Below are 19,609 nucleotides of genomic sequence, written 5' to 3'. Positions count from 1 at the left end.
AATAGCAGGAGAGATTCCTCTCCGGAAAACAAGCAACATTTACAATGACCGACAAAGACAAATGACAGAGGGAGTATATATAGAGTAGGGATTGGAACCAGGTGTGTGTAATGATGATGAGACAAGTCCGTGGTTGATGAGTGAAGGGCGTTTGCCAGCAACAGGTTCAGCAGCAGCAGCCGGCAACGCCGAACGCCTGAGCTGGACAGGAGGGGGAGCCAAAGCAAAGGCTGGTGTGATAGTACCCCGCCCACCCCCCGGAGGCGCTGCTCCAGCAGTGGGGCGCAATCGACCTTGGGGACGGCCCCGGAGACGCGGTGCGGGTCGGTCAGGACGACGCTTGTGGAAGTTCCGAATGAGAGAGCGGTCCAGGATGTCCCGCGCGGGAACCCAGCACCACTCTTCGGGATCGTACCCCTCCCAGTCGACCAGGTACTGGAGAGAACTCCCACGATAGCGTGAGTCCAAAAGGTACCCCGGAGTACTCCAGGGCCCCCTCGACATCCAAGGGAGGGGGAGGTGCGTCGTGGGGTCTAGCACTAGCCAAGGGACCAGCTGCCACCGGCTTGAGGAGAGATACATGAAATGAGGGTGAGATACGGTAATTGCCGGGGAGCTGTAATCGGTATGTCACCTCATTGACTCTCCTCAGGACTTTGAACGGCCCCACAAACCATGGGCTCAGCTCCTGGCAGGGCAGGTGGAGGGGCAGGTCCTTCGTAGAAACCAGACACTGTCACCGGGGTGAAAGACTGGGGCCACACTGTGGTGACGATTGGCCTGCGAATTCTGCCGAAGGACGACGCGCTGGAGACGGGTGTGCACTGTGTTCCATACCTACTTGGCATACGATGTACTCCGGGATCCCGTAGTGCCGGAAGATGTGAGAGACGAGAACCTCCGCGCTCTGCATGGCCGTAGGGAGACCAGGCAGAGGAATCAAACGGCAGCCTTTGGAAAACCGGTCCACAATGACCAGGATGGTGGTGTGCCCCTCCGAGGGGGGAAGATCTGTGACAAAATCCACGGAGAGATGGGACCAGGGTCGTTGTGGAACCGGCAATGGGTGGAGTTTGCCATAGGGGAGGTGTCTCGGTGTCTTGCTCTGTGCGCAGGTGGAGCGGAAAGAGACGTAAACCCGGACATCCTGCGCCAAGGTGGGCCACCAGTACTTGGCGAAGAGACCGTCGATAGTATGGGCTATACCGGGTGCCCCGACACAGGTGCTGTGTGTGCCCAGGCGAGGAGACGGACCCGCACATTAGAGGGCACGTAGGTACGCCCCTCGGGACAGTGGGAAGATGAGGGCTCCTGTCGCAGGCTTGACGGATGTCCGCGTTCACATTCCACACAACAGGAGCCACAATGCGGGACGGGAATAATGTGTGGCACTTTCTCCCTCCAATCCTCTGTGTCATACACCCAGGACAACGCATCGGCCTTGACATTCTTAGATCTCGGTTGGTAGGAGAGGGTGAAGTCAAACTTGGCGAATAATAGCGCCCACCTGGCCTGACATGGGTTCAACCTCTTTGCCGCTCGAATATACTCTAGGTTCCGGTGGTCCGTCCAAACAAGGAATGGGTGTTGACCACCCTCAAGCCAGTACCGCCATGTTTTCAGCGCCTTCTTGACGGCCAACAACTCACGATCCCCCACATCGTAATTCTACTCCGCGGGAGACAGCTTCCGTGAGTTGAAGACGCATGGATGGAGTTAAGGCGGCGATCCAGTTCGTTGGGAGAGAACAGCCTCTACTCCAACCTCAGAGCTGTCCACCTCCACGATGAAGGGCATAGACGGGTTAAGATGAGCCAGAACAGGTGCGTTCGTAAAACGTTCCTTGAGGGCACGGAAGGCTTCGTTTGCCTTCTCAGTCCAGCGCACCTGTTGGGGACCTCCCTTCAGGAGGGAGGTTAGAGGGGCCACCACTGTTCTGAAACCCCTAATGAAGCGCCTGAAATAGTTGGCAAAACCTAAGTAACGCTGCACCGCCTTTATGTTAGATGGAACAGGCCACGCCCTTACTGCACTGACCCTCTGCTCTTCCATCTCCACTCCCGCGGTGGATATCCGATAGCCCAGGAAGGAGACCGCCTGCTGGAAGAAACGGCACTTCTCTGCCTTGGCGTACAGGTGATGCCCTATCAGCCTTACCAAAACAGACCTGACATGAGAGACATGTTGCTCGTGTGTAGTGGAGTACACCAAGATGTCGTCTATGTGTACCACTACACAGCGACACACCATATCTCTAAATACCTCGTTAATGAAGGATTGAAACACCAAGGGTGTATTTGTCAGGCTGTAGGGCATTACCCTGTAATCATAGTGCTGGTACTGAAGGCGGTCTTCCATTCATCCCCCTCTCTGATGCGCACCAGGTTATAGGCACTGAGTAAATCCAATTTGGTAAAGTACTGAGCACCGTGCATCTGTTCGATCACAGTGGGTATGAGAGGCTGGGGATAACTGAATTTAACAGTTGCCTTATTCAGTGTCCGGTAATCGATACAGGGGTGAAGACCTCCTTCCTTCTTCTTCACGAAAAATAAGCTGGAGGAGGCCGGAGAGGTGGACGGACGGAGGAATCATTGGGCCAGAACCTCCTGGACGTAGACCTCCATGGCTTCGGTCTCTGCATGCGAGAGAAGGTAGATGTGCCCCCACGGGAGGGTAGAACCAGGAATTAGGTCGATAGTGCAGTCCCGGTATTCCTCCGGGATAGGGACGTGGGTGGCCTGGCCCAGGGGTTATGCAACTGTAACCAGGGGAAACATAAAACTATGGGGTGTGCAGGAGAGTCTAAGATGAGGAAAATGCGTTCATGGTGGTTGTGAACAACTGTGAGGGAAATGGAAATCGTGGTCTGGCACACCAGTCCTGTTCCTAGGGGATGGTTGTCTAGGGCATGGACTGGGATAGGGGGTTGTAAAGGAACTAGAGGAATGCGTAATGATAAGGCCACTGACCAGTCTAGGAAATGGCCTGCAGAACCTGAGTCCACCAGGGCAGGACTCAGTGGGGGGCCAGGATAGTCCGGGAAGGTGACAGGAAGGAGGACGGGCTGGGTGGACAGAGAGGAGCAAGGCATGTCGACGCCTATCTGGGAAGGTGCAGGAGTGCTCCTCGGCCTGTCGCTTCCTCGCCTGGTTCTCCTTCTGGGACAGGTGTTCCAGGGGTGGTCTGACTCCCTGTAGTAGGAGCAGAGACCCTGTTGATGACGGCGTTGACGTTCCTCTGGGGGAAGGTGCATTGTGCCCACCTCCATGGGCTCAGTCTCGCTGGAGGCTCCTGGGAGTGACCCGAACCCCCGGGATGGGCGTCGACGGGCACTCAAGAGATTATCCAGGGCGATGGCCATGGTGATGAGTTGGTCCAGCGTGAGGTCCTCATCGCGACAGGCTAGCTCAGTCTGGACGTCCGCCTGTAGCCCGCTGCGGAAAACCGTCAACAGGGCCTGGTCGTTCCAGCCAGTGGACGAAGCCACCCTCCGGAAGTCCAGAGCGTACTCAGACGCTGTCCTGGACCCCTGGCGTAGATGGAGGAGACACTCACCTCCCGCTCGGCCCCCCCTCCGAAAATATCACGGAAGAGTTGGGTGAAGTGCACTTCTGGACCATCCCTCTCCCAGATGACGTGCTTCCACTCCAGAGCCCGGCCTGTCAGCACCGAGATCACCAAGCCCACCTTGTCCCTCTTGGACGCCGTCCCGGCATGACGGGCAAGGTGGAGGTCACACTGCAGGAGATGAGCAGGGGTGCCGTCAAACCGCTCCGGGAGGTGCAGGTGGACGTTGCTGATCGGACCGGGTGATGTTGATGGTGGTGGGGTGGCTGGAACAACCGCGGGGAGCTGGGAAGGTGGTGGTGTAGCCTGCAGCTGGGGTACGGTCCGGAGCACCTCGTCCATGGCAGTCCCAAGGTGCTCCAGGCACAAGTTGTGGTATAGGAGCTTTGCTCCTGCTGTGGAGAGGTCGGGATGTCCTGCTGCTTCCTGTTCTCTTGGGTTGGTCATTCTGTCACAAGTGTAGAGAGTGGGCAGGAGGCAGTCGCAGGTTTAGAACTACTGAATTTATTAAAGCACTATATATACTGTATATAAAAGCGGAACGAACCCCAAAATGCAAAATAATAAAGTACTCAGGAAATAGCAGGAGAGATTCCTCTCAGGAAAACAAGCAACATTTACAATGACCAACAAAGACAAATGAAAGAGGGAGTATATATTCAGTGATTGAGTGGAGATTGGAACCAGGTGTGTGTAATGATGACGAGACAAGTCCAGGGTTGATGAGTGAAGGGCATTTGCCAGCAGCAGGTTCGGCAGCAGCTAGAATGCCGGGGATGCCGAACACCTGAGCTGGACAGGAGGGGGAGCCAAAGCGAAGGCTGGTGTGACACGTAGCTGGTAAATTCGCTCTGGCTATCTACTCCAATTTCAGAGCACTCTCGTCTGACTGTGCCAGAGAGCAGAATAACTGACAAATTTACGAACGTTGAATCTGGCCGGTGTTAGTAAACATTGGCAAAAAAGCGTAATTAAATTGTTGCCAGCATCACAGTTTCAGTCACCAACGCCTAACCAGATCTGCTCGGGCAAGTACAATGGTCAGAGTGAGCTGTTCTCTCATTTGTGTCTGGAAGTAGCTAGCCAACGTTAGTCAGTTAGCTTGGGTGCTTGACTGCTGTTGTTAGGTCAGATCAACCCTACTCCTCGGCCAGAGCATCAAGTGTGCGCTCTGAACGCTCCAAGAGTGAAACGTGTTGTGGGAATTCAACCCTTAATCAATAATGAGGAGAGGCAAGGTCAATAATCAAGGTATTACTTTTATAAAAAACTTATTGCAATAAGGGAGCTGGTCACACAACACACAAAATGTGAGAGTCACACACAGAGTGAGAGCCCCAGCACACAGAGTACGGAAGCTTTATATAGTCGAGCTCTCTCATGCATGCATCTGCAAAAAACACGTGATCTTGGCATGTGTATGTGTGTGTGATGAAGTGACGAAACTGGGCTACGGGGTACAGACTATTTCACTCACATCTGAGTGAGGACAATAGGTGTCAAAGTGACAGGAAGTCACTCCAGACATTCTTCCAGTAGCTCAATGGTTCCCCAAGTTGGGCAAGCAAGCGCCTTTGACTGTCGGCCCAGATGATGTTTGGTCTTATGCCCACACACACACAAGCATGAACCTTTCGCCCAGAAACAGGCTCCAAACAGAACAACAGCTTTATCACTGGTGCGCAGGATATAACACTTTGCTCTGTCTTCAGTAGAGTTAAGAGGAACCAGTTTGTTTCCGTCTAACTAACCGGAACCAGTAAGTCATGCCCTTCAGCTCTTGGCTGGGCACCCAGACATCATGGGGTAAATACTACATACACAGAACAGTTAGAACAGGCCTATACTAATGCACACTCAATTTCTATCTTATATGATTTAGTCTCTTCAACAATCTCAACCCTAATGCCTAGGCTTAAAAAAAGATATTTTAGTACACAATCATTAATAAGGTTTAACAGAAAAGGCCCTCACAAACGCTCTGAATATACGAACGGACAATCTGACAGCGCTCTGAGTTTACGAATGCCCAGAGCCGCTCTGAGTTTACGAATGCCCAGAGCACACTCTGGCACTCCAGATTAAATTTACGAATACACCCGTAGTATAAACCAGCCTTCAGTCTTGAAATCTTTGGTTGTTTAGTACATGGCCTCACGTGAATCCTTAAAGAGATGGGTGGGGCTAAGGCTTAATTAAGAGTGTGTGAACAATGCCGAATGGGTGTAGTCAGAGAAGAGCTCTCCAGTAGGTGGACCAAAACATTCAAGGGCCATTTTCTCAAAAGTGAGGTTATAAGTTTCTCAACTTTCAAAGCAGAATTACTTTCCCATTGTTCCTCAACTGTAGTGTATGATATACACATTTCTAGCTCTGAGTCCCTACTTTTATCCAATATAAAACACTAAAATTCAAATTTTGCTACGTAAGACCGAATCGAGCTGGTCGGTCACATTTACAGAGTTTAATGGCTGTGATAGGAGAAAACTGAGGATGGATCAACAACACTGTAGTTACTCCACAATACTAACCTAATTGAGAGAGTGAAAAGAAGGAATCCTGTACACAGTAAAAATATCCCTAAACATGCATCCTGATTGAAAAAAAGGCACTAAAGTTATATTGCAAAAAATGTGGCAAAGCAATTAACCTTTTGTCCTGAATACAAAATGTTATGTTTGGGACAAATCCAATACAACACATTACTTAGTACCAGTCTCCATATTTTCAAGCATAGTGGTGGCTGCATCATGGTACGCTTGTAATCGTTAAGAACTGAGTTTTTCAGGATAAAAAAAAAGAATCAGAATGGAGCTAAGCACAGGGAAGATCCCAGAGGAAAACCTGGAAGATGAATTCACCTTTCAGCAGGACAATAACCTAAAACACAAGGTCAAATCTACACTGGAGATGCTTACCAAGAAGACAGTGGATGTTCCAGGGTGGCTGAGAAGGGCGGGGAGAGAAGGCGGGCGGTCGGACAGGGGGGAGACATGTTCTGATTGGTCCATCTGTATTTGTTCAGGCTTGTGATATTATTGCAGACAGGCCCTAACCCCAAAAAGTATAATCTAACAAAAATCGAAAAAATCTATTATATGTGACAAACTCATAATTGTTTTTATAGAACCTTGTAGGTGAACCCCTAATCCATTCACCTCTCTTTTTGTCTGTTGGGAAGGTGCTTTAACATACAGTACCAGTCAAAAGTTTGGACACACCTACTCATTCGAAGGTTTTTCTTTATTTTTTACTATTTTCTACATTGTAGAATAATAGTGAATACATCAAAATGATGAAATAACACATGTGGAATCATGTAGTAACCATTTTTTTAAAAACACATCAAAATGTATATTAGATTCTTCAAAGTAGCCACTCTTTGCCTTGATGACAGCTTTCCCACATAATGTACAGTCGTGGCCAAAAGTTTTGAGAATGACACAAATATTAATTTTCACAAAGTTTGCTGCTTCAGTGTCTTTAGATATTTTTGTCAAATGTTGCTATGGAATACTGAAGTATAATTACAAGCATTTCATAAGCGTCAAAGGCTTTTATTGACAATTACATGAAGTTGATGCAAAGAGTCAATATTTGCAGTGCTGACCCTTCTTTTTCAAGACCTCTGCAATCTGCCCTGGCATGCTGTCAATTAACTTCTGGGCCACATCCTGACTGATGGCAGCCCATTCTTGCATAATCCATGCTTGGAGTTTGTCAGAATTTGTGGGTTTTTGTTTGTCCACCCGCCTCTTGAGGATTGACCGCAAGTTCTCAATGGGATTAAGGTCTGGGGAGTTTCCTGGCCATGGACCCAAAATATCGATGTTTTGTTCTCCGAGCCACTTAGTTATCACTTTTACCTTATGGCAAGGTGCTCCATCAGGCTGGAAAAAGCATTGTACGCCACCAAACTGTTCCTGGATGGTTGGGAGAAGTTGCTCTCGGAGGATGTGTTGGTACCATTCTTTATTCATGGCTGTGTTCTTAGGCAAAATTGTGAGTGAGCCCACTCCCTTGGCTGAGAAGCAAACCCACACATGAATGGTCTCAGGATGCTTTACTGTTGGCATGACATAGGACTGATGGTAGCGCTCACCTTGTCTTCTCCGGACAAGCTTTTTTCCGGATGCCCCAAACAATTGGAAAGGGGATTCATCAGAGAAAATGACTTTACCCCAGTCCTCAGCAGTCCAATCCCTGTACCTTTTGCAGAATATCAGTCTGTCCCTGATGTTTTTCCTGGAGAGAAGTGGCTTCTTTGCTGCCCTTCTTGACACCAGACCATCCTCCAAAAGTCTTCGCCTCACTGTGCGTGCAGATGCACTCACACCTTGCCTGCTGCCATTCCTGAGCAAGCTCTGTACAGGTGGTTCCCCAATCCCGCAGCTGAATCAACTTAAGGAGACGGTCCTGGCGCTTGCTGGACTTTCTTGGGCACCCTGAAGCCTTCTTCACAACAATTGAACCGCTCTCCTTGAAGTTCTTGATGATCTGACAAATGGTTTATTTAGGTGCAATCTTAGTGGCAGCAATATCCTTGCCTGTGAAGCCCTTTTTGTGCAAAGCAATGATGACGGCACTTGTTTCCTTGCAGGTAACCATGGTTGACAGAGGAGAACAATGATTCCAAGCACCACCCTCCTTTTGAAGCTTCCAGTCTGTTATTCGAACTCAATCATAATGACAGAGTGATCTCCATCCTTGTCCTCGTCAACACTTACACCTGTGTTAATGAGAGAATCACTGACATAATGTCAGCTGGTCTTTTTGTGGCAGGGCTGAAATGCATTGGAAATGTTTTTGGGGGATTCAGTTCATTTGCATGGCAAAGAGGGACTTTGCAATTAATTGCGATTCATCTGATCACTCTTCATAACATTCTGGAGTATATCAAATCAAATGTATTTATATAGCCCTTCTTACATCAGCTGATATCTCAAAGTGCTGTACAGAAACCCAGCCTAAAACCCCAAACAGCAAGCAATGCAGGTGTAGAAGCACGGTGGCTAGGAAAAACTCCCTAGAAAGGCCAAAACCTAGGAAGAAACCTAGAGAGGAACCAGGCTATGAGGGGTGGCCAGTCCTCTTCTGGCTATGCCTGGTGGAGATTATAACAGAACATGGCCAAGATATGCACATTTTCATCATACAAACTGAGGCATCAGACTTTGTGAAAATTAATATTTGTGTCATTCTCAACTTTTGACCACGACTTCATGCTGAGGACTTGTATGCTGCTTTTCCTTCACTCTGCGGTCCAACTCATCCCAAACCATCTCAATTGTGTTGAGGTCGGGTGATTGTGGAGGCCAGATCATCTGATGCAGCACTCCATCACTCTCCTTCTTGGTCAAATAGCCCTTACACAGCCTGGAGGTGTCTTGGGTCATTGTCCTGTTGAAAAACAAATGATAGTCCCACTAAGCACAAACCTGATGGGATGGCGTATCGCTGCAGAATGCTGTGGTAACCATGCTGGTTAAGTGTACCTTGAATTCAAAATGAATATCAGACAGTGTCACCAGCAAAGCACCCCCACACCTCCTCCTCCATGCTTCACGGTAGGAACGACACATGCAGAGATCATCTGTTCACCTACTCTGCATCTCACAAAGATACAGCAGTTCGAACCAAAAATTAAAAAATTGGACTCGTCAGACCAAAGGACAGATTTCCACCGGCCTAATGTCCATTGCTCGTGTTTTCTGGCTCAAGCAAGTCTCTTATTATTATTTGTGTCCTTTAGTAGTGGTTTCTTTGCAACAATTTGACCGTGAAGGCCTGATTCACGCAGTCTTCTCTGAACAGTTGATGTTACTTGAACTCTGTGAAGCATTTATTTGGACTGCAATTTCTGAGGCTGGTAACTCTAATGAACTTATCCTCTGTAGCAGAGGTAACTCTGGGTCTTCCTTTCCTGTTGATGGTCCTCATGAGAGCCAGTTTCATCATAGAGCTTGATGGTTTTTGTCACTGCACTTGAAGAAACTTTTAAAGTTTTATAAATTTTCCGGATTGACTGATCTTCATGTCTTAAAGTAATGATGAACTGTTGTTTCTCTTTGCTTATTTGAGCTGTTCTTGCTACAATATGGACTTGGTATTTTACCAAATAGGGCTACATTCTATATATCACCCCTACCTTGTCACAACACAACTGATTGCCTCAAACGGAAGAAGGAAAGAATTTCCACAAATGAACTTTTAACAAGTAACACCTGTTAATTGAAATGCATTCCAGGTGACTACCTCATGCTTCATGCTTGAGAGAATGCCAAGAGTGCACAATGCTGTCATCAAGGCAAAGGGTGGCTACCTTGAAAAATCTCAAATCTCAAATATATTTTGATTTGTTTTACACTTTTTTGGTAACTACATGATTCCATATGTGTTATTTCATAGTTTTGATGTCGTCACTATTATAATACAATGTAGACAATAGTAGAAATAAAGAAAAACACTGGAATGAGTAGGTGTGTCCAAACATTTGACAGGTACTGTATGTGATAGGAGAATACTGTACACAGACAAACTAAGATTGTGTATATATGTGTGTGTGTGTGTGTGGCAGTTCATAAGTGCATTTGCATGTGTTTTGTAAGTGTGTGTTGTGTGTGTGTTTGTAGGGGGGGGGGGGGGCATAGGGATGATGTTGGTGTTTGACATTGATAAATGTATAGGATGATATTGTACTCTTTCTGGGACACACACACAAACCCAGTGTTCTACCTCTACACCAGCACATCATCAACATGCATCATTAGTTCATCCATCCAATCACGTGACATTGCCCCTGTATGTTTGTGTGTGTGTGTGTCCAGGTGTGTGTCTGTGCATACATGTGCGTGTGTGAGGAATAGACTGAGGGAGAATCCCTTTGTGTGTCCCCTCTGTCTTCCCACGGTCATCGATAGGAAATGTGAAGACAGTCCATGCGTTCAATTCAAGGGATAAATGGCATTCAAGGTCAGTAAGTACATAGAATTGACAGACATACAGTATACTGTACGTTTCTATGTCAATGGTGATGGAAGCTGTAATTATTTATTACAAACCAAATAACCTACATTGGATTATTGATATATAAATGGTCCATCACTGTATTACCTGCCTCCAATTGATGCAAAACGCCAATTGCTTCTCGTCAGCAGAATAGAAAGCATACCATCACAAACTCATGGTACCCTTGTTTATTTTCATATCGGATTGGAACCCCCACATTATCTGTTGGGATAATATGAAAGGGTTCAATCCTAAGAGGGAGATGAGAGAGTGCAACCAAAGACATGATTTTGACGGGAGATTGCATTCAGACATGTTTGATACCCAGTTCCCATGTTAACCAGCTGTCGTAGGTCACCTGACCTACATGTGCCATATGTACACAAACACCTGCTTAACCATCTGTTAGCGCTGCTCAACACGGGCTTGAGGGGAGTCTGTCTATCGATAGAAAAGCCATCGTAGTTTTAAGAGCAAACACACCGCGTGGTTCTGTTGTCTTTAGATCTGTGCAGGTTGGTGGAAACTTGCCGATAATAAGAAGCATTGTCAAGAGGACTGCGAGCAATTTGAAGACAAACAACAGTCCACATGTATAATGTCAACTGTTTACTGGAGACCAACCGGTTCTTATTTGGAAGGATTTTATGATAATGTGTGTTTAAAACTTAGAACATGTTTTTCTGATGTTATCAATAATTGATGAATGAGCGTGGAAGCTTTGGATTGATGACACATATGGAATCATGTAGTAACCAAAGAAGTGTTAAACAAATCAAAATATATTTTAGATTTGAGATTCTTCAAATAGCCACCCTTTGCCTTGATGACAGCTTTGCACACTCTTGGCCTCTTAAGGATTAGCCCCTTTTTTTCATTTTTTGCCTAAAATGACATACCCGTATCTAACTGCCTGTAGCTCAGGCCCTGAAGCAAGGATATGCATATTCTTGGTACCATTTGAAAGGAAACACTTTGAAGGTTATGGAAATGTGAAAGGAATGTAGTAGAATAACACAATAGATCTGGTAAAAGATAATACAAAGAAAAAAACAACTGTTCTTTTGTATTTTTTTTGTACCATCATCTTTTGAAATGCAAGAGAAAGTCCATAATGTATTATTCCAGCCCAGGTGCAATTTCGATTTTGGCCACTAGATGGCATCAGTGTATGTGCAAAGTTTTACACTGATCCAATGAACCATTGTATTTCTGTTAAAATGTTTGTATCAAGACTGCCCAAATGTGCCTAATTTCTTAATTAATAACTTTTCATGTTCAAAATTGCGCACTCTCCTCAAACAATAGCAAGGTATTCTTTCACTGTAATAGCTACTGTAAATTGGACAGTGCAGTTAGATTAACAAGAATTGAAGCTTTCTGACAATATCAGATATGTCTATGGCCTGGGAAATGTTCTTGTTACTTACAAACTCATGCTAATCACATTAGCCTACGTTAGCTCAACCGTCCCATGCAAGGGACACTGGAAGACATCCCATGGAACCGTCCCATGGAAGGGACACACATCCCGAAGAAGGGATAGGGGGCAGTATTCGGAAGTTCGGATGACTGAAGTGCCCAAAGTAAACTGCCTGTTACTCAGGCCCAGAAGCTAGGATATGCATATAAATGGTAGTATTGGATAGGAAACACACTGAAGTTTCTAAAACTGTTAAAATAATGTCTGCAAGTATAACAGAACTGATATGGCAGGCAAAAACTCGAGGAGAATCCATTCAGATTTTTTTTTTGTTGGTCACTGCCCATTGAAATGGCTGTCTATGGGAAAATCAAAGGAATACCTCCCAGATTGCAGTTCCTAAGGCTTCCACTAGATGTCAACAGTCTTTAGAAAGAGTTTCAGGCTTTCTTTGAAAAATGAGCTAGAATTTGTAGTTTTTATAAGGGGCTCTCATTTTGACTGTAGTATTGTGGTGCACGTAGATGAGGGCGTGCACTTCGTTATTTATCTCCGGTAATGAACATACTATTCTCCGTCTTAAATTTTATCGTTTATTTACATATTAGGGTACCTGAGGATTGATTAGAAACGTTGTTTGACTTGTTTGGATAAAGTTTATTGGTAACTTTTGGGATTCCTTTGTCTGCATTTTGAACGAGGGAAACAGGTGGATTACTGAATCAAACGTGCCAAATAAACTGACTTTTTTGGGAGATAAAGAAGGACTTTGTCGAACAAAATGACCATTTGTTATGTAGCTGGGACCCTTGTGATTGCAAACAGAGGAAGATCTTCAAAGGTAAGTGATTTATTTTTTCGCTATTTCTGACTTTTGTGACGCCTGTGCTTGTTTGGAAAATGTTTTTAATGCTTTTGTATGCGGGGTGCTGTCCTCAGATAATCGCATGGTATGCTTTCCCCGTAAAGCCTTTTTGAAATCTGACAAAGCGGCTGGATTAACAAGAAGTTAAGCTTTTAAACGATGTAAGACACTTGTATTTTCATTCATGTTTAATATTACGAATTTTGTATTTTGAATTTCGCGCTCTGCAATTTCACCAGATGTTTCTAAACTTCACCGGATGTTGTCGAGATCCCAAAGAGGTTTGAAACAGGCCATAGAATGTTGGTTGCAATTTCAGTTTAATCTACAAGAAAAGACAGAACAAATAATACAACAAATATTGTGGATAAATATACTAATCAATAAAAAACAAGTGGAAGTGGAAAAAGTATTGTTTTTATTAACCCTGCATTATAATTATATAAAAGCCCCTTAGGTATTCTGTGTTTTTATTTACAGTAGTGATGGACAGCTGGTGGCATTTTGTTAAATAAAGATTTTATTTCAATTTAAAAAACCTCATCCAGCGAGGGTATCGTTTTCTTAGCAAGGGAGGAGAATTCTCCACCTGGGCGGAATTTGAGAGGATCACGTACAAACGGAATGGTATCCTTGGGCATGTTGTAGTCTTCAAATCTGGTGGATAAATTGTCCCTCAGCTGCTTGATAAAATATTCCATCGCCTCTGTGACAATGCTGCGGCCTGGTCCCTCTGCCTGTCGTTTCTTCAGTGTGCTGAAGTGCAGTAGCCTTCCAGATGACAAGTCCAAATAGAGCAACTCAAGCTTCCTAGTAAAGGCCTCAAATTTCTCTTCCCTCTTCCTTGTAACTGCAGATTTTTTTTTTTTTTTCAATTTAAAGTTTTAATAAGTTTTCAAACAACCAACCAAACACATTCCACATTCACAGATGTGACAGACTTAAAAAAAATATATAATAATAATAATAATAAAAAAAAAAATAATGTTATATATATATATATACATATATACATACCTACATATACATACATACACACAAATAATAATTATAACAAAATTTTAAATGTAGAACTTGCAGCAGCACTATCAAGGTTCTTATTTGCTATTTCCAGCCTTAGCTGAGATGACGAGCCAATGATTAGTTTTTAGATTTTACAGCACCTTACACAACACGCATCTGCTCACCTCCCCGATCCCCCCATTCACTCTGTCCAATTTGAGATATAGTGGAGTAGTGGAGACCAGAGTCTATCAAACTTGGGCTGTCTCTTGTGGAGGTCATAAGTGAGCTTTTCAAGAGGGAGAAAGTCAACAATCTGGTCAATCCACATTTTAAATGTAGGAGAGGTACTAGAGGCCCACAATAGAAGGATACATTTCTTAGCAAAGTATGTAATGGTCATGAGCAAATTTTCTCTGTCAGGATCAAGAACAAAGTCCTGCTGGGCATTAAGAAGATAGAGACACGGGGTCATATCAAACTGTACATCTAGTATTTTCTGTGCAGCAGTATGTATAGATTGCCAAAATCTGGCAATCTCTCTACAGCTCCAAAATACATGCATATAGGTTCCACTTTCAGAGGTACATCTTTTACAGTTAGGAGAAATGTCTGTTTTCATTTTATGGAGTCTCAAGGGAGTGTAATAAAATTTGTACAAAAATTTGTAATTCGATTCTTTCATTTTTACATTAGTAGAGGAGCAGTATACCCTGTCGCAAACCTCCGCCCATAACTCATCACTGATAGTCAGACCAAGGTCCTTTTCCCAGATTATTTTCAAAGGAGTAAAGGAGGAGCCTCCTTTCTCAGAAAGGAGTCTATAGATATAGGATATTTTGCCTTTAATGGATTGTGCTGTGACAAGAAGGGTTTCAACTTCGTTCAACTGAGTTCTAAACCTCCTCTTGGAAGTAAATGAGGAGATGACATGTCTAATTTGAAGATATTTAAAAAAATGGGATCTTGGCACATTGAATTCACTGCAGAGCTCTTGAAAGGATTTCAGTGTAGTGGTCTTCTGATGAAATAGGTCTGAAAAGGTCCTGATTCCTAGAGTATGCCAAAGATTAAAGTTGGCATCCCTCAGGGCTTTTGGCAAGTCTGGGTTGCCTACTATAGGCGAGTGAGAGCATATTTGGGAGGAGATGCCCAGGTATTTCTTACAGTCCCTCCACGCTAGTAGGGTGCTGTAAATCACAAATGTTTTGGCTATGTTGCCCACTTCACTAAAGTTATTAATGAATATAGTTGAGCTTAGTGGCAATGAACCACAGGATTGGGCTTCTATCTGGATCCACGTTGACTCTTGTCTGTTTGTGATCCATGTTAGCATGTTGCGGATTTGGGCAGACCAGTAGTACAATTGAAGGGAGGGAAGGGCAAGACCGCCCTTAGATTCAGGTTTCGATAGAGTGGAGAGCTTGATCCTAGGTTTTTTATTGCCCCATATAAATTTGGTGATGCTTTGGTTAATTGTTTTGAAAAAGGAAGCTGGGAGATAGCATGGGAGCATCTGAAATAAATAGTTCAGTCTAGGGAGGATGTTCATACGGATTACATTAATTCTTCCTACTAAGCTAATTGGGAGGGAGATCCAGGTTTGGAGGTTGTTTTTGATTCGATCCAGGAGTGGAAGATAATTCTCCTTGAAAAGCCTATTCAGATCTGGTGTTATGAATATCCCAAGGTATTGAAACCCCTGTGTCTTCCATTGGAATGGGCATAGTGTCTTCATAGAACTGGTGAGTGTAATATTGAGAGGGCAGACAGTGGATTTGTTAAAATTTATCTTATAACCTGAAAACGTGCCATACTGAGCAATTGTGTCTAAAATGGGAGGAAGGGATTTCTCAGGGTTGGATATGTAGAGCAAGACATCATCCGCGTAAAGCGAAATCTTGTGCTGCAGGCCGCCTGCAGGAACACCTGTAATACTTGAATTGCTCCTTATCAACTCTGCCAGAGGCTCCGCCCCCAACAAGTAGAGCAGGGGGGATAGCGAGCACCCTTGTCTTGTGCCCCGTCCCAAAGGGAATCTGTCAGAGTTCAGTCCGTTAGTAGTCACCATGGCATTTGGATGAGAGTATAGTGATTTGATCCATTTAATAAAGTTTGGGCCCATATTGAACTTTTCTAAGACTGAGAACAAAAAGCTCCACTCCATCCTGTCGAACGCCTTCTCAGCATCCAGTGAAGCCAGCAGGACAGGGGTCTTCTGTGCGTTTACTTGATCAATAATATCAAAAAGACGGCGAATGTTATCAGAAGAGTATCTGTCTCTAATAAATCCAGTTTGGTCCGCTTTTATTATTTTGGGAAGAAGAGTGTTTAGTCTTTTGGCCAGCAATTTGGTAATTATTTTGTAGTCGAAATCCAACAAGCTTATGGGCCGGAAGGAGGAGCAGGATAGGGGGTCCTTGTCTTTTTTGAGCAACACTGTAATGCGAGCTGTGCGCATTGAGTCTGGGAGAACTCCGTTTTTGCAAAAATCCTCCAGCATTGGCATGAAAATAGGGCTAAGCTGGGGCCAAAAAGCTTTGTAGAACTCTCTGTGGAATCCATCTGGGCCTGGGGACTTGTTAGGTGGCATGGAGGTAATTGCCTCCAGGATCTCCTCAGGAGTGAAGGGGGAGTTGAGATCTTCTTGGTCAGTCTCTGATAGTTTAGGTAGCGAGATTCCCTCTAGGAAGGAGTGGAGTTCTGCTTCCGTGTGTTTTCTCTCAGAGGTATATAGTTTGCAGTAAAAATCATGAAAAGTTAAATTGATCTTTTTTGGGTCATATGTGACCTCGTCCTCTGCTGTTCGGATAGCCATAATTGTACGCTCTGACTGCTCTTTTTTTAATTGATAAGCAAGCAATCTACTAGGCCTATTGCTATACTCATGGTATTTCTGTTTAGTAAAGAAAACTTTTTTTTTAATCTCCCGAGTATAGTCCAAATTCAGTTTGGCTTTGGCTGCTTTAAGTTGACTCCAGGAGGTGCTGTCTGTGGATTGTTTATGTACTTTTTCACAGCGTTCCAGCTCCCTCTCCAGATCTAGCCTGTGTGCTTCCATTGCTTTTTTCTTAGAGGAAGCATATGCAATTAGATGACCTCTTAGTGTGGCTTTAGCAGCGTCCCACATTGTGGCCGGAGAAACAGGAGAATCTTTGTTGTCTTGTGTGTAGTTGTCTATCCATGTAGTTACCAATGTATGGAATGCTTCGTTTGATAGCATGGAGGTGTTGAATTTCCAGCTCTTTGACCTCGGGATGTTTTTGCAGAGGTCAAAGCGGAGGTGGACAAAGGCGTGATCCGAAAGCGCTATGGGTCCGATTCTACACGTGGCTGAATTTATGAAACTCTTTGGGATAAAAATGTAATCTATACGGGAGTAGGTGTTATGGACATTAGAGTAGTATGTATAGTCCATAGATGAGCTATTAGTCTCTCTCCAGATATCTATCAGTCCCATCTCTTTAGTAAGAGAGTTCAACATCTTTGCAGATCTAGGATTTGTGGTGGGGACTTGAGATGATTTGTCTAGGGTTGGGTTCAGGGTACAATTAAAATCTCCGGCCAACACTCCAAAGGAAACACAATGCTCATTGAACAGGGTTATCATTTTCGACATAAAAGCAGGAGTATCTGTGTTAGGGGCGTATATGTTTAAGAGAGTAATTGGTTGCCCATACAGTGACCCAGTTATCAAAATAAATCTCCCCTCCGGATCAGATATGTTTTTGTCAATTATGAATGGAACATTCTTATGGATAAGTATGGCTGTGCCTCTACTGTTGGATTTGAAAGATGAGAAATACACCTGTCCCACCCAAGCTCTGCGGAGTTTGGCATGTTCAGCATCACAGAGGTGTGTCTCTTGCAATAGCGCGATGTCTGCTTTTTCCTTTTTTAGAGCACATAGTATCTTTTTCCGTTTTATTGCATGACCTAGACCATGGCAGTTCCATGTCAATAGATTTAAGGTACTAGTCATCGTCATCGAACAGTAATCGAACTTTAGTGCAAGTCATCTCTGGGTAAAGGTGGATAGTAGTTACAGCTGCGTTCACATAAAAGGAAAATAAATGGTTTACATAAAATAACAGTCTCTGAACACCCCAGCCGAGTTCCCAAACAACTCGACATATCCCGTTGGATCTATTACCTCCCCGCTCAGTCACAATTCTGTGTTCCAACAACAACAACAAAAAAAACGGGAACAGTTAGCAACGCACAACGTCTCCCCCTCCCCACCAAAGAAATGCCTCATCCTCTCCGCCCCGCATTGGGTAAATGACAACGTAGCCCCCGTCCAGACCACATTAAAAATGGGAGAAAATAAAATCAATAGCCCAGCCTACATATAGTAGGCCTAGGTTATAATATGGAGCCTATCCCTCTCAGCTAAAGGAACATAAATATAGATTAGACGGCTATAATGACATTTAGCAGGGCGGGTGGGTCTTTGGATATCGGCTATATGTTGTCTTACCTCCTTTAGTAATAATAGTAATCGCATTTAGTCATTGGTCCATTTCTCATTGACCGGGGTTGTCTTTCAAAAAACGTTTTGCCTCTTCGGGAGTTTTGAAGTGTCGCAGGGCTCCTTGGTAAAGAATCCTGAGCTCGTTTGGGTATTTGAATCCCCTAAAGATGCCTCGGTCAATGGAGCATTTCTTCACCTCGTCAAACTCTCGGCGCTTTCGGCGTATTCCAGCTGACAGGTCCTGGAGTAAGATGAGTTTGGCGTTTCCCACTGTAATGGTGTTGGTTTTCGCCGCCTGTAGGACTCGTTCCTTGTCGGTGAATCTCAAGAAACGTATGGTGATTGGGCGCGGTGGTTGTCTGGCTGCTGGTGGGGGCCTCAGTGCTCGGTGAGCTCTCTCGAGTTCTATGGGTCTGTCGGTGGACAGGTGGAGCCACTCGGGAAGTTTGTCTTGCAGGTAGCGGATCAGTGGCATGTTTCCCTCTTCTTTTTCGCCCAGATTTAATAGAACACAATTATTCCTTCGCCCCCTGTTTTCCAGGTCCTCTGTTTTCTCTTCCAGCTGCTCTATTTTTTTTTTAGCATATGCTATTGTTTCCATGGCGTCTGTCAATAAGTTTTCCGTGGATAGGATTCGCCCCTCTGCCTCGTCCAGGCGCCCCGCGTTTATGGTTATCTTGTTGTTTATGTCAGGCAAAGCATTTTCCAGGATTGTCACCTTGCCCCCTATCGCACTGAGCTGAGCGTTAATGGCATCTAGTTTAGTGTTGAGTTCTGTACGTTGGGATCTCAGCTCAGAAAAGATTTCTTCGACAGAGTGCGAGGTTGGCCTTCGTTGGGCCTCGGGGGGGAACGGGTCCTCTTGCTCCTGGCTAATGGCGCTAGCTTTTTCTGAAGCTAGCTGCTTCTTGGAGGCTTTTTCCGTCGCTAGTGCTCGAGTCCGGGTAAAAATGTCACCTGTAGTGTCGCCTTTTGTAGCCGCCATGACTTTTTGACTAAAGCTAAATGAGTTTAAACTTGAAGTGGAGGTAAGATTAGGAATTGGAAACTACTTGTGCGGAGCTCCTAGTTCATGCGGCCATCTCGTTCAGGGGTCACGTGATCCCTCGTAACTGCAGATTTAACCCGTTTTAAGTTACAGGTTATGTCCGCAAAAAAAGCTGTGTATGCAACTTGCAGTTAACGATTAAATGTTTCTGTGTCGGGCCTCTATATGGGGCGGGAAGGCCACTGAAAGTTCTATGCTTAGATTCATAATTAGTCTGAG

This window comes from Salvelinus alpinus, chromosome 17 (assembly GCF_045679555.1).
Source record: "Salvelinus alpinus chromosome 17, SLU_Salpinus.1, whole genome shotgun sequence".
Classification (NCBI taxonomy): Eukaryota; Metazoa; Chordata; class Actinopteri; order Salmoniformes; family Salmonidae; genus Salvelinus; species Salvelinus alpinus.
This window is presented reverse-complemented; position numbering follows the sequence as displayed.